The following is a 15,689-nucleotide window of genomic DNA, read 5'->3' as shown; positions in this document are numbered from 1 at the left end:
AGCCTAAAGATGGGCTGTTTCGAGCTTTAAGTTAAGATCCAATATCGGTTTAAATGGCTGATATATCAGGATGCGTATCGATTTTAGCCATATTTTTGCAGTTGTTGGAAGTCATAACAAAATACTTCACGCAAAATTTCAGACAAATCGGAAAAAAATCGTGCCCTCTAGTGGTTCAAAAAGTCAAGATCCAAGGTCGGCTTATATGGCAACTATATCAGGTTATAGACCAATTTGATCCATATTTGGGCCATTTGTTGGAAGTCATAACAAACAACTTCATGCTAAATTTCAGCAAAATCAGATAAGAACATCGTCCTCCAGTAGTTCAAGAAGTCAAAATCCAAGATCGGTTTATATGACAGCTATATCAGGCTATAAACCGATTTAAACCATATTTGGCACAGTAGTTTGAAGTTATAACAAACAATTTCATGTAAAATTTCAGCCAAATCGGATGAGAATTGCGATCTCTATTTATTGGCTCAAGAAGACAAGATGCAAAATCGGTATATATGACAGCCATATCAAGTTATAGACCGATTTCAACCATACTTATCAAATTTGTTGGAAGTCATAACAAAACACTTCATGGAAAATTTCAGCCAAAACCGGATGAGAATTGCGCCCTCTAGTGGCTCAAGAAATCAAGATCCAAGATCGGTTTATATGGCAGCTACATCATTGCGCTTTTTAGATGCTCGAGAAGCCAAGACCCAAGATCGGTTTATATGGTAGCTATATCAAACCATGGACGGATTTGGCCCATTTACAATTTTAACCGACCTACACTAATAAGAAGTATTTGTGCAAAATTTCAAGAGGCTTGCTTTAGTCCTTTGAAAGTTAGAGAGCTTTCGACAGACAGACGGACGGACGGATGGACGGATGAACGGACATGCCTAGATCAACTTAAAATGTCATGACAATCAAGAATATATATACTTTATGGGGTCTTAGATGCATATTTCATACACGCTGTCGCCAATTCTTTTCTATACAAACTATGGTTTATATTAGTCCAAAACCTGGTATTTGAAAAATATAAACCGATGTTCCTAGTTGACATCTTGAAGACCAGAAGGCACAACTCTAATGCTCTGTCTTGCTCAGGGTAGGCAGTCCACTGTTACTTGCTTCCTCCTAACTCTTATGTCAGGTTAGTTTCAACTCTCAAAGACCTCTCAATCGACTTTCATACTGCTCTGCTGTGCTATGGGGCCCTAGACACTAAGATTAATTTTAGATTCATACATCATTCTGAACTACTCTTCCTATTTATTATTATTATTTCGTTACACAGAATGGTCGTCTTTTAGGCATTGTAGAAGAACCACACTGGTGGTGGGTATAAAATGTTTTTCCAAGCCGAATTTAACGCGTTTTTACTAATTATCATTGCTTAAAAGATGATATCATTATTACAATTAATTTTATAAGCAAGACTTAAGAAATGGTATACATTCTAATTAAAGTCTTAACTTTGTTAAAAAAGACTTTTAATTTAAAAATAATCCATTTGAACACACAAACCCATAAAATGTGTAATCTTCACGTAATATGTCATTAACAAATACTTTACAATGTTTTTAATTCAAATTCATATATGTGAATAATAAAAAAAAAATAATTACTCGCCCACCATATCAAATGAAACAAAGCAAAGCAGTGAAAAAAAGACTTCCTGCTTCCATATAATTTATTCAAAAATTACAAGAAACCAACATATTTAGAGTAATTTGTAACAAACAAATCAAGAAAAAGAAGACAAATGTGTAACAATGTTTAGAAGACAATGCTAAGTGGAGGGAAAAGACAATGAAAATGTGATCAGACACCATACCACACCACATTACACTCAGCCCTCACTCAAGTGATGAACGCATCTTCTCCGAATGAATGAATGATTGTCGTTTTTCTTTCTTTTTAGGAAGTAAACAATAACGCTGTACATGATAATGCCGCGTATTTCTTTTACTCTAATAATAAGGGAGCAGCAACACATAGTTGGAATGCTATCCATAGGGAGGAGGTATCTTAAAGCCTCCATACACAATATGGCTGTGTGTTGTATGAATGTTTATGCTGGTGAACGTTCCACTGTTGATGACGGTATCCACAGCAGAATACGTAGTGGCTGGCCCTGGTCGAGAAGACACACACTCCACATTTCTGTATCTTGGATACTTTTGTTTAACAGCTGAGACATTAAACACTTCGTATGTCTTTTCCCATCTTATGAGCGTTTGCATATTGTGCGTGCAGATTGATTCATTTGCCTATAAAGATGATTCAATATGAATGGAAATCTGTACTTGTATACTCGAGAGTTAGTGCGTAGTATGTTATTAATATACTAGGATGTCCTCATTTGCTGTTTAAACTGTTTAAAAAACTTTGAACCGAGTTAAAATTTTGCATACATAATTTTTAAGATGTAAATCGATAGGTCCCATATATATTGAGCACACGATATAACTTCTTGGGCCACAAAGTACATGACCTTGTCGAAACTCGAAAACAGTCAGTACCTTTTACCTTTACTGATATAGGAAATTTAATAAAAGACGCCCATAAGGCTTGCTCAAAAGGCTTCATAAATTTCTCCAGAACTGAGAGATGGTTTAATATAAATTGTTACAAGGCAAGAAAAGCATCATTTAAAAGTCTAAATCAATTTAAACGTGAAGGTACTATTGAAAGCAAAAATCGATATTTAGAGAACAACCGACGGTATAAGGAAATATCCAGATCTTCAAAACATCAATATCATATTCAAATAGAGGCAAAAATAGAAAACGTTGAAGACTCAAAAGATTGATGGAAGATTGTTAAAGAAATCCGAAATGATGAAACTCCAAATAATGTATGTGTAACATCGGCAGAATTTAAATCCCATTTTCAACAGTTACTTAATCAGCCGCAGTTATCCCCAGACGTACACTATGCGCATATGTACTGGATCGATGAAGACTTGGATAAGGATATAGCTGTACTTGAGGTTAAAGAAGCTCTAGCAAAAGCGAAGTTGAATAAAGCACCCGGAGAGGACCGTATAACATACGAATTTTATAAATTCGCTCCAAAGAACCTTTTAGAAGAAATAACCAAGTCCTGCAATGCGATCTATGACAAAGGCGAACTTGACCCATCGTTTTTCAAAAGCATTATTTATCCAATTCACAAAAAGGGAGATATGTCACAGCCAGGAAATTACAGAGGTGTATCCTTCATGAATTGCCTACCAAAGATAATGATGGGAATAATTACACGATGGACTGAACAAAATGGAAAACTTAACGAATACCAAGCAGGTTTCCGGAAAAACTATTCCACGTCAGATAACATATTTTCATTATCCTCAATTATCCACTTGAACTGGGACAAAAACAAAAAAACATATGAATTTTTCGTTGATTTTTGAGCTGCTTTCGATAGGATATCACGAAAGGCAATGATTTATAAGCTACATAGCATTGGTGTATCATCGAAGATGGTAAAATTTAATGAAAATGTGTATGAAAAGACTAATTTCGCAGTATGGACAGGAGAGGAGCTCCCGCATGATTTTTGTACTAATACAGGTGTCAAACAAGGTTGTCTCCTTTCACCACTTTTTTTTGCACTTTACTGAAATGACCTGAATGACTTCATTGGCGGTGGAACAAACTTAGAAGGCTTGAATATTCGTCTGTCACTCTATGCGGATGATATTGTTATTTTGGCGAACGATGTAAGCGTATTATAACGGATGATAAATAAATTAGAAACTTATTGTAAACTATGGAATGTAGAGGTGAACCTAAACAAGTCCCAAATAATTATTTTTAGAAAAGGAAAATGGTTTTATAAAGGCGAACAAATTATTGTCCCCTCTGAATACTGCTATTTAGGCATGATTTTGACACCAAAACTTAGTTTCACCAAGCATATCCAAAAACGAAATCAAGCGGCCAAAAATAGCATAAATTCAACATGAAAAAACTTTCTATGTAACCAGAATGTATCAGTCACCGCGAAATGGAAACTTTTTCTTGCAGTTTGTAAAGCAATTCAAACATATGGGTCCCAGGTATGAGGGTTCTCTAATTTCGAAGAAGTGGACAAACTCTGTTTATATTTCCTCAAGAAAATACTTAAATTGCCAACATTTACACCCACTTATATTCTTATGCTGGAAACCCTTGGTACACATCTAAAATATTTGCATCGACCCATGTTTGAATACAACGAAGAAAGGCTTCCACATTAACTTGCAAAACTTATTCATCGGCGCAAACTCTTCTGAGCCAAGGAAATAAATGAACTTATGTTGGAAAACAATGTGGAGCGTCTTGACTACAACGCAAGTCATACTTGGATTCAAAATAGTGAGCGTTTACTAAAAAACCTGCGGATCTAAATTCATTGATGGCTATAGAGCGAAAGCAAATGAAACGAGAAGGTTCTATGGTAAACTTGATGCATCTGTAGGTCAATTATACCTGAACAACCGTTATACCCAAGACGAAATAACGTGGATATTTAAGGCCAGAAGCAACATTATAAAACTGAATGAAACCCGTTTCCCTCAGAACTCAAACCTTCGATGTTCAATGTGTAATACAAACGAAAATGAAAGTTTGCAACACTTTCTATATAAATGTCCCGCTTTAAGGGAATTCCGAATTCAATACTTCCAAAAGGTTTCGCTTGTTGAGAATGATCTAATTTGCGTTTTAAATGGCCTCAAAATAGATTGGAAATCCTCAGCTAACTTTATAAAAATCTGTGTTCAATACAGAGAACAATTGTTACACGAGTTCAACTTCTAAACTATGAAAATCTATCACAGATTTATATCATTTCAACAGTAGACTAACGGCCGTAGGCCAATGTCATAAGAAATATCAATATGCTATATTGAGCACACGATATAACTTCTTGGGCCGCAAGAGTACGCTATGTCACATTATACAATTTGTATATGAAGTTTCGTGCAGACCCAATTGACCTAAAATCTGATATTGTACGTCTTGGCTTTAGCATTTATACTTGTTTTACTTTAATGAGTAAACTTCGGGTAGCATTTTACTCCCAACTGAGGCTAAATGAAAATAACTTAAATTTTTTTTTTTTTAATTTTATGGGTACACCCTCATATACATTAAGAGCAGTGCCATTTGATGCGCTTTTGTTATTCCATTGGCTTTATAAAACATACATATTTTGTTATTGTTTTGTTGTATTTGGTTTTGCTACTTTATTAATTGCTCGCTTGTTATTGTAGCTGTTGTAGACATTAATCATTGACGCCGTTTACAAGCCACAATTAACGAATAGGGCACCATTGGTCACAGGTACAACTCAAGCGATGCGAATATGCATAAGCAATATTTTTATTTGACTTGGGACAGATACAAATAATTAAATCAAGAAAAAGCGTGCTAAGTTCGGCCGAGCCCAATCTTATATACCCTCCACCATGAATCGCATTAGTCAAATTTTTTGCCCGATATCTCTTTATAGGCAAACAAAGGATAATGGATAAGAATTGGTATGCTATTGGAGCTGTACCAAGTTATGAAATGTTTAGGGCTGTTGGAGACCAAAGTTGAAGTCATTGTGCAAAAATTCAGCCAAATCGGATAAGAATTGTGCCATATAGTGCCTCATGAAATAAAATCGGAAGATCGGTTTCTACGGGAGCTATATCAGGTTATGAACCGATTTAGACCATACTTAACAAGTCAGAACAACCCACTGCATGCAAAATTTCAGCCAAATCCGATAATAATTGCGCCCTCTAGCGGCCTAAGTAATTAAGATAAAAAATCGGTTTATATGGGAGCTATATCAAATAATGAACCGATGAGAATCATACTTGGCATAGTTATTGGAAGTTTTAACAAAACACTTCATGCAAAATTTGGGCCAAATCGGATAAGAATTGCGCCCTCCAGAAGCTCAAAATCCAGAATCGGTTTATATTGCAGATATATCAAAACATGGACCGATATAGCCCATTTACATTTCCAACCAACTAACACTCATGGAAGTAAACTTACAAATTTCCAAGTGCCTAGATTTATTCCTTTGAAAGTTAGCGTGACAGACGAACATGGCTATATCGACACGGAATGTTATGGCGATTAAGAATGTATGTAAATAGACATAAAGTTCGGCCGGGCCGAACATTGAATAACCACCATCACGAGTAAATATTGTATATATGAACAACATTTCGGTAAAATATGCGGCATTTATGAACCCATAGTAGCTATTTTGAAACATTATCAGTTCTGAACCAAGTGCACTACAATTTACTGTTCTGAATTTCAGTTAAATCCGACAATTAATGTGGCTTTTGTGGTCGTAACATCTAAAATCGAGATATCGGTCTATATGGAGGCTATATTAAGACATAGTTCGGTCTAAACCATACCCACTGAGCTTATTGGAGGTCTTAACTCACTGTGCCACAATGCATCGAAATCAGATAATAGATGCGGCTTTTAGGGGACTAAACTAGAGATCGGTCTATATGAGGGCTATATTTATATATAAACCGATTGGTTTGATTTCTGAACCAAATTGAAAAAAAATGTCGTAGGGCCTAACTCAACTCACTGTCCCAAATTTTGGCCAAATCGGACAATAAATTCTCCTTTTATGTGTCAAATATAGACCGATCTGAGCCAAATTGAAGAAGAATGTCAAGTGGCCTAACGCCATTACTTGCCGCACCGGTTTTGCATAATAAGTGCGCTCGTACTCCTAGGTGTCCTGTTATGATACCAAAAACTATACTAACATCCTGCCTACTTCCTTTCAGTAGTAGCCTCATCTTCTCACAATCTCCCCATAGGGGTTTCGTCGTCCTACCGACCGTTTCGCTGTTACATAGTGATAAACGAGAGTTCGTAGCCCACGCCCTTAACTCTAACTGGGTCGACCCGAAAGTGTTCACTGCCAAATCGCCTGCTTTCTTATTTCCCCTTACTCCGCTGTGGCCCGGCACCCAAACGATGCGTATCGTGCCATCCTCAGAGAAGGCGTTAATGTCATTCTTACACTCAAAGACTGTTCGTGACCAAATGCGGCTTTTATGATCGTTAGACCATAAGTCAGAAAATCGGACTATATGGGGGCAACATCATGATATAGTGCTTATAGACCATCTTCGCACTTAGTCTGCCAATGGACAAAAAAAAGAAACTGTCAACCAAATATCTTCATTTTTAAGGACTGCAACGTAATTTTAAAAGACAGACAGACAGAGATAGCTAGATCGTCTTGGATTCCTACGACGACCAAGAATATATTTTCTTTATAGTGTCAGAAATGATTATTTCGATGTGTCAAACGGAATGACAAAATGGATATCACCTTCCTTCGATGGTGGGAATATACAAGTAAAATGTGCTAAGTTCGGCTGGGTCGAAAATTGGCCATGTATTCTTCTGAAAATGCACACAAATTAACTTAGTTAAGAGGCATATTTGTGCTTTACCCACCAATTTTCTGCCAAATTAGGCAAAAATTTAAGCTTTAAGGGGCCAAAGACGACTGATCGGGATATCGGTTTAAAAAATAAAACAAGTAAGAGCGTGCTATGGTTCACTGTTCTCTTGTCGCAAAGTCAATTTCTTTACTTTCAACGATATTTTAACCTTCATATTAGATTATTGTCTTTAATAACAAGAGGCAAATGTAAAAATTTATTAACATACCATTTAAAATAAAAAATCCTAAAAAATAAAAAAATTAAAAAAAATTAAAAAAAATATTAAAAAAATATGTTTCACTAAAGGGAATGTTTTCTAAAAACGTTGGAAAATTTATCATCTTTAAATAAGGATTGCCAAAGTTTGAAGTAAAGTCATAGGATCATTTAATATGGAAGCTTTATCCAAATGTGAACCTATAAGGCCCATTTGCAATCACCATCGACCTACATCAGTATGAAATATCTATGCAAAGTTTCAGGTGGCTATCGCCAGTGGTTCGACCGCTTTTGTGATTCTCGCTATTCGGTCGGGCGGACATGGCTAAATCGACATAGAATGTCAAGTCGATTAAGTAGATATATACTTTATAGGGTCGCATATTAATATTGCGAGGTGTTACAAACAGAATGTTAAGATACATACTTATCTCTACACTATGATAAGTATAAAAAACATCCCATAATATAGTTCATATAATAGTACAGTATTCTACAATGGTCATCTGTTTACGAATAATTAACATAAATACACAATTATGTCAAAATCGCCCCTTTAGAGTTAAATGTAATGAAATTAGAAAGATTTTTTATTCATTTAATTGTCCGAACGGATGTTAGGCCACCTGTGCCCTGTTAAATGACCGTAATATGGGGACACTTATTCTCCTTAGGGATAATAACATTTACATATTTTGTTTTACTATAAGGCAGTTTTTGCCTGCTTCTCAAAAGTATATCCCAAAGCATCCCCCATAATAAGCACAGTAAGCATTTGATGCCAGAAGAGATAATGTGATCATTTGTCAAATAGTGTATGTATGTACAATGTATTTCAATGCTTGAATGAGAAAATATGTTTTGGGAGACTAATTTGTTCAATTGTAATTTTTTTTAACATAGATTTACTTACGATATTTATAGTGTCAATAAGTTGAACAACATACCTGGAACAAAAAAAAAAGACAAATTGAATGAATCAGCTATTTTGATAGATTGATTAAAAACAAGTACGAAGGCAAAGTCATATGTAAACCACATTTCGTAGTAATCCGGTAAAAAATGCATTATTTATGCACCCATAGCACATATATCCAAATATGGTTCGATTTAGTGCAAATTCGGCACGGATTTTGAGTGGTCTAGTAAATACAAGTCACCGTTCAAGTTTGGTACAATATTGGTCTTTTTGGCATCTATTTCGATATAATAGACCGATCCAAACCATATAAGACACGGATGTTGAAAAGCCAAACATAATCATTTACACAAAATATGCTAAAAAATCAAAACTCTAATTTCTTGAAAAGTTTCATTCCAATTTTATTCCCTGGGGCATTCTGAATGTAGGGATGCCCCACAGCGGTCGAAACTCGAAGATTTGAGTGGGTTACAGCAATTTTGTCTCAAGCGGGTTTTTCGAAATTTTCAATGGGCTATACCCTTTACATAAAAAAATGCTAAAAATTCAAAACTCTAATTTCTTGAAAAGTTTGTTTCCAATTTGATTCCCTGGGGCATTCTGAATGTAGGGATTCCCCACAGCGGTCGAAACTCGAAGATTTGAGTGAGTTACAGCAATTTTGTCTCAAGCGGGTTTTTCGAAATTTTCAATGGGCTATACCCTTTACACAAAAAATGCTAAAAAATCAAAACTCTAATTTCTTAAAAAGTTTGTTTCCGATTTGATTCCCTATGGCATTCTGAGATTAGGGAGGCCCTACAGCGGTCGAAACTCGAAGATTTGAGTGAGTTGCAGCAATTTTGTCTCAAGCGGGTTTTTCGAAATTTTCAATGGGCTATACCCTTTACACAAAAAATGCAAAAAAATCAAAACTCTAATTTCTTGGAAAGTTTGTTTCCAATTTGATTCCCTGTGGTATTCTGAGTTTAGGGATGCCCTACAGCGGTCGAAACTTGAAGATTTGAGTGAGTTACAGCAATTTTGTCTCAAGCGCGTTTTTCAAATTTCAGTGAAATCGGATAATAAATGCTGCCTTTTATTGGGCCAAGACCTTAAATCAAGAGATCGTTCTATATGGCAGCTATATCCGAATCTGGACCGATTTGGGCCATCTTCAAAAAATATATCAAGGGGCCTAACACAACTCAATGTCACAAATGTCAGTAAAATCGGATAATAAATGTTGCTTTTTTGCGCCTAAGAAAATCGACAGATCGGTCAATATGGGGGCTATATCGATATAGTTCACCTTCGAATTTAACCTGCCCATAGACAAAAAAAGAAAAAAGAATCTGTGCAAGTTTCAGCTCAATATGTTTAGTTTTGAAGACTGTAGCATAATTTCAACAGATAGATGGACTGACGGACGGTCATGGCTTGATAGTCTTAGATTTTTACGACGATAAAGCCCATCTTTAAACTTTGGTGACCAAGAATATATATACTTTATAGCGTCTGAAATGGATATTTTAATGTGTTGCAAACGGAATGACAAGTGAATATACCCCCATCCTTCGGTGGTGGGTATAAAAACTATAACTATAAAATATTATTTAAAAAAATGTCTTCAAATGGAATATTTTCATTGATAGCCTGAAAATTTTTTCCAAAGAAAAATTTGTAATATTTAATTATAAATTATTAGAATAACATCAGTAATGAATTATACTATATTCCGAAGAAGAGGCGACAGTACACCTCCTTGAGGTGTTCCTCTGCTGACCCATCTTTTTAGATCACCAGATCCCAAGCCTGCCGTAATGCATCTTTTAGTAAGTAAGTTATTAATAAAGTTTCTTACTGTAGAGGTGATGCCTAGAAACTCCAACTCCTTCATAATTGACGTCGGCTTTACATTATTGAAAGCACCTTCAACGTCAAGAAATGCTACCATTGTATGTGCTTTGACAGCGAGAGAATCCCCTATGTAGCCGACTAGGTCGTGAAGGGCTGTTTCAGTGGATTTGCCTTCACCATATGCAGGCTGCTGCCGCGACAGGCAATCTCCAGGGATTTTGCCCTAAGATATGTTTCTATAAACCTCTCAAAAGTCTACAGCATAAAAGATGACAGACTAATAGGATGAAAATCTTTCGCCTTCGTGTGGTAGGGTTTTCCTGCTTTCGGAATGAAAATAACCTTCGTGACCGCCCATCCCACACATGTATATATGACATGCTGATACAAGCAGAGTTTGTCTCCCTAAGCCAAGAAGCCAGTCTATCAGACACAGGTAGTAATTCAACTGGTGATACATCATCAGGGCCTAGCGACTTAAAGGAGTCGAAACTTTTTATCGTCCAAAGGATTTTCGGCTCAGACACAATTTCCCTAATAGCCTCCGACGAATGCATACCAATGACAACCTCTTTTGGCGCCACGTTGTCGAATAAGAATTGCGCCCTTATTCGAATTGGCTGAAATTTGACACAGTTCTCCAACATAAAATTTAATTGTGGTCCGAACCGGGCCATATCTTGATATCGCTCTAATAGCAGAGCAAATCTTTTCTTTTATCCTTTTTTTTTGTCTAAGAAGAGACCCCGGGGAAAGAACTCGACAAATGCAATCCATGGTGGAGGATATATAAGATTCGGCCCGGCCGAACTTAGCGCGCTTTTACTTGTTTTGACATCCTTCTCCTCTACCACAACTTCAAAAATGCCTGATCTTCAGGATGCATGAGCAAAAATTTTTGGATAAAGTCACTTCAGGTCTCTAAATATCAATCAAATCGGACGATCGGTTTATATGATCTATTTGAAACATCTCAGGAAAATTTGAAACGGAAAACTTCATTTGCACGAACGCCATCGTGATTTCAACGGACGGACGGACATCGCCTCAAATTTTCATATTTAATTTGTAGAGTAGCCGATCAATATTGTGAGGTGTTACAGAAGGAATGACTAAATAAGTCTACTCTCTTTCTAATATTGGTGGGCACAAAATTAGTTTTTTATCATTTGACACTATGGCCACTCAATTCAAACCAAACTGTATTTGTTTAAAAGTAGTGTGGTTATAACAACCACGTTGTTCCAATTTAAAACTCTCTAAAATGGTTATGTCTATGCTAAAACGCTTAGATCACGTGTTTTGCAACATGTGCAAATTTCTATCATCAATCTTTTATATCAAACGCTCAATAAATAGTGAACGCACAAACAATTCATTCACTCATTTCAATCTTCATTCATGATTTTGCATTGATACCTGTTTGAGTAGGTTAAACAAACATGGATCAGTCTATTTGAATTTAATTTGATTGTGCCTTCAAAGCGCATATCATTGGAATAAACTCTATGTGTTGGTGGTGATAGTGGTACAAGTGCTAGATGTGGGCCAGGCATAAACTAGAAACGCTAAAAGCTAAAGAAAAACAAAACGCGACTGCATGTAATTTTCATTGACAATTAGCAATGCCCGACAATTGGGTCACTAACAGAGTGTTTTGGGTTTGTTAGCATAGCATCCATAAATTCTCAAATGGAAATGGAAAAAATCACAATTATCGTTTGTGTTTTGTGCCTGCTAATTTGTTGTTGTCGCTTTTCGTACGAAATTCTATGGATAATTAAATTAGCACTGAAGGCAAAACTGCCACGTCCAAGTCATAATATATACATATGTAGGAATAGCCAAAACAGAGAGACCCATGTGTATAACATCCAAATACCAACAAATCAAATGTCAATGGAATGAAAACATGAAATTCTAAGAAAAACTGGAAAAGCTAATGTGAAAAACTACAATAATGTGATATGTTAAACATATGGTTTTAACAAAAAAAGGGTCAATGTTAAGTTTTTGACAAATATAGGTGACATGTTTATATAAAACAAGTAATGACGGACTAAAGTCGGCTAAAGCCGGACTTTTTATATCCCTCACCGCATTAAGTATGCAGGTAAAGTTGTCGATGTTAAAATTTGATATATGCACTGAAAAAAAAGTTTGTCCAACATTTACGATTTTTCTTATTTGTAGTATTTTAGTAATGAAATCGAACCAAAGAACCAAAACTTTATAATAAAGATGATATCTTTAAAATTATAATTCCTATTTACTAAAAGACATGACCATTCTTTTCAAATTTTGATCGCTAATTGATTTTAGGGATTTCTTAACCTACAATTTAAAATAAAAAAATTCTTGAACAATTAATCATGAAATTTATCATCTTTTTATACGAATTGCTCATCTTTGGCTTTGGCTCCTTTGAAATAGAACACAAATTGATTTAGTGTATAATTAGACAAGTAAGAGCATGCTAAGTTTGGCCGGGTTGAATCTTATATACCCTCCACCATGGATCGCAATGATTGAGTTCTTTGCGCGGTGTTTCTTTTTTGACAAACAAAGAATAATGGATAAGAATTTTTATGCTATTTATCAAGTCATAGTCCGGTTCGGACCATTAATGAAATGAATGCTAAAGACTGTAGTAGAAGTCATTGGGTTATATTTCGGCCCATTCGGATAAGAATTGCGCCTAGTAGGGATTCAAGAAGCATAATCGGGAGATTGGTTTATGTGGGAGCTAAAGATCAATTCAGACCATATTTGACACGTTCATTGCAGGCCATGGGAGAAGCCGCTGTACAAAATTTCTACCAAATCAGATGAGAATTGCGCCCTCTAGCTGCTCAAGAATTCAAGATCCAAAATCGGTATATATGGCAGCTATACCAGGTTATGAACCGATCTCAATCATACTTAGCATAGTTGTTGGAAGTGATATCAAAACATTACGTGTAAAATTACAGCCAAATCGTATAAGTATTGCGCCCTCTAAAAGCTGAAGAAGTCAAGACCCAGATCGGTTTATATGGCAGCTATATCAGGTTATGAACCGATTTAAACCATACTTAGCACGGTTGTTGGAAGTGATACCAAAACACCAGGTGGGAAATTTCAGTGAAATTAGACGAGAATTGTGCCCTCTAGAGGCTCAAGAAGTCAAGACCCAAGATCGGTTTATATGGCAGCTATATCAAAACATGGACCGATTTGGCCCATTTACAATCCCGTCTGACCTACATTGATAAAAGCTATTTGTGGTAAATTTCAAGCGGCTAGCTTTATTCCTTCGAAATTTGGCGTGCTTTCGACAGACAGACGGACGGACATGACGGTCAGGAATATATATACATATTTCGAAGTGTTACAAACAGAATTGCGTCCTATAGGAGCTCAAAAAGTGATATCGGGAGATCGGGTTATATGAAATCTATATCAGAATGCAGACCAATTCAGACCGTATCTGGCACCCATCTTGAAGAGAAGTCGTTGTACAAAATTTCAACCAAATCGAATAAGAGTTGCGACCTCTGTAGGATCAAGACATATAATCAGGAGATCATTTTATATGGGAGCTATATCAGGGTATGAACTGATTTGAACCATACTTGGCATAGTTGTTTGAAGTCAAAACAAACCACTTCATGCTAATTTTTTAGCTAAACCCGATAAAAATTGCGCTCTCTAGCTTTTCAAGCGCCTAGCTTTAATTCTACGAGAGTTAGCGTGCATTCGACAGACAGACGAACGGACATGGCTAGATCGACTTTAAATGTCATGACGATCAGGAATATAACCACTTTACGGGGTCTTAGATGAATATTTCGAGGTGTTACAATGGAATGGAATGGCGAAATTAGTATATCCCCATCCTATGGAGGGTATAAATGTTGAGTATATTTTTCTTTTAGACCTATGAGAGAGGAGACAACTTTAAGCCCGGCCGAAGGCACTTTTTTTTTAAAAATATGACCTTTGCATTCCAAAGAGTGGAAACCTAACCGGCATTTGGCGGTGCTGAAGTTTTCCTCCTCCATCATTGGCCCAAAATAAAAGAAAGTTAACATTTTTTTAAACAATAAGTAAAAATGCGTTAAGTTCAGCCATGCCGATATTTGGATACTCACCACCACGGGCATAAATGTAAACCACCTTTCGTCATAATCCGGTGAAAATGCATAATTTATGCCCCCATAGCAGCTATATCGAAATAGGGTTTGATTAGCACCAAATTTGACTGGGACATTGAGTAGTCTTATTAGCACAAGTAATTGTTCAATTTTGTACAACAAAATATTGGTATTTTTGGTAGCTTTATCAATTTATAGACCGATCAGAAGTATGTTGAAAAGCCTAACATATTGAAAAGCCTAACATGTGTCACTGTGTCAAATTTCAGCCAAATCGAATTATACATTCGACTTTTATGTAGCCAAGATTTTAAATCGAGAGATCGGTCTATATGGCAGCTATATTCAAATTGAAAAAGGACGTCCAAGGCACAACTCACTGTCACAATAATTGCGCCTTTTATGGGGAAACTTCTCTCATATTCATGAGTACAGTCCGATTAAAATTTAAGCTCAAAAATATGGGGCCTCCTTTTTTTGGAGAAGTATTAATATGGCGTTATATCTCTCAAACTTCTCTCCCAAGAGGTGTCGCACTGTGAGACGCCGTTCACACTCGGCTATAAAAAGGAGGCCCCTTGTCATTGAGCTTAAACTTGAATCGGACTGCACCCATTGATATGTAAAAAGTTTGCCCCTATTCCTTAGTGGAATGTTCATGGGAAAATTTTGCGTTTGCATATCTCACAAATATGGCAAGCATTAGAATGGGGATAACCATCGCAGAAAATGTTTCCGGGATTGAACCCACGCCTTCAGCGTCATTGGCGGACAGCTATGCAAAATTTTAATCTAAGTAACTTTATCCCTTCAGTCAGATAGACGGACTGACCAAGCTTCATCATTCCATTTATAACACCTAGAAATATTAATCTTAGCAGCTCACCTACACCCTCCACCATAGGACGGTAGCATACAAAAACTTTGTCATTCCATATGTTTTGGTGCGAAATATTATTCTTAGTAGCAGGTGTGATCTACTGCATGATGACGACATTCTCAACTTCCCAGCTCTACTTTTTGCAACAATCTTAAAACGCTAATGTTATCATCATACAGAAATCCATTCATTCTTTTATTTCAAAAT

General features: G+C 36.2%; 1 protein-coding gene across 14 annotated transcripts in view; it reads right to left on the bottom strand.

The window, feature by feature from the left end:
• Positions 1 to 15,689, bottom strand: part of LOC106083856 (proton channel OtopLc) — a 195,136-nt gene that overhangs the window by 121,697 nt on the left and 57,750 nt on the right. The window contains exon 2 of one of the 14 annotated variants that reach the window (XM_013247119.2): positions 8,619 to 8,652. The exons of the other annotated variants lie outside the window; for them this stretch is intronic. The gene's annotated coding sequence lies outside the window, so the exon portion shown is untranslated. The remainder of the gene's footprint in view (positions 1 to 8,618; positions 8,653 to 15,689) is intronic. 14 annotated transcript variants of the gene reach the window in all.

This window comes from Stomoxys calcitrans, chromosome 4 (assembly GCF_963082655.1).
Source record: "Stomoxys calcitrans chromosome 4, idStoCalc2.1, whole genome shotgun sequence".
In the NCBI taxonomy this organism is placed as follows: Eukaryota; Metazoa; Arthropoda; class Insecta; order Diptera; family Muscidae; genus Stomoxys; species Stomoxys calcitrans.
The sequence above is the reverse complement of the archived record's forward strand: the minus strand, read 5'-3'. Positions and strand labels throughout refer to the sequence as shown.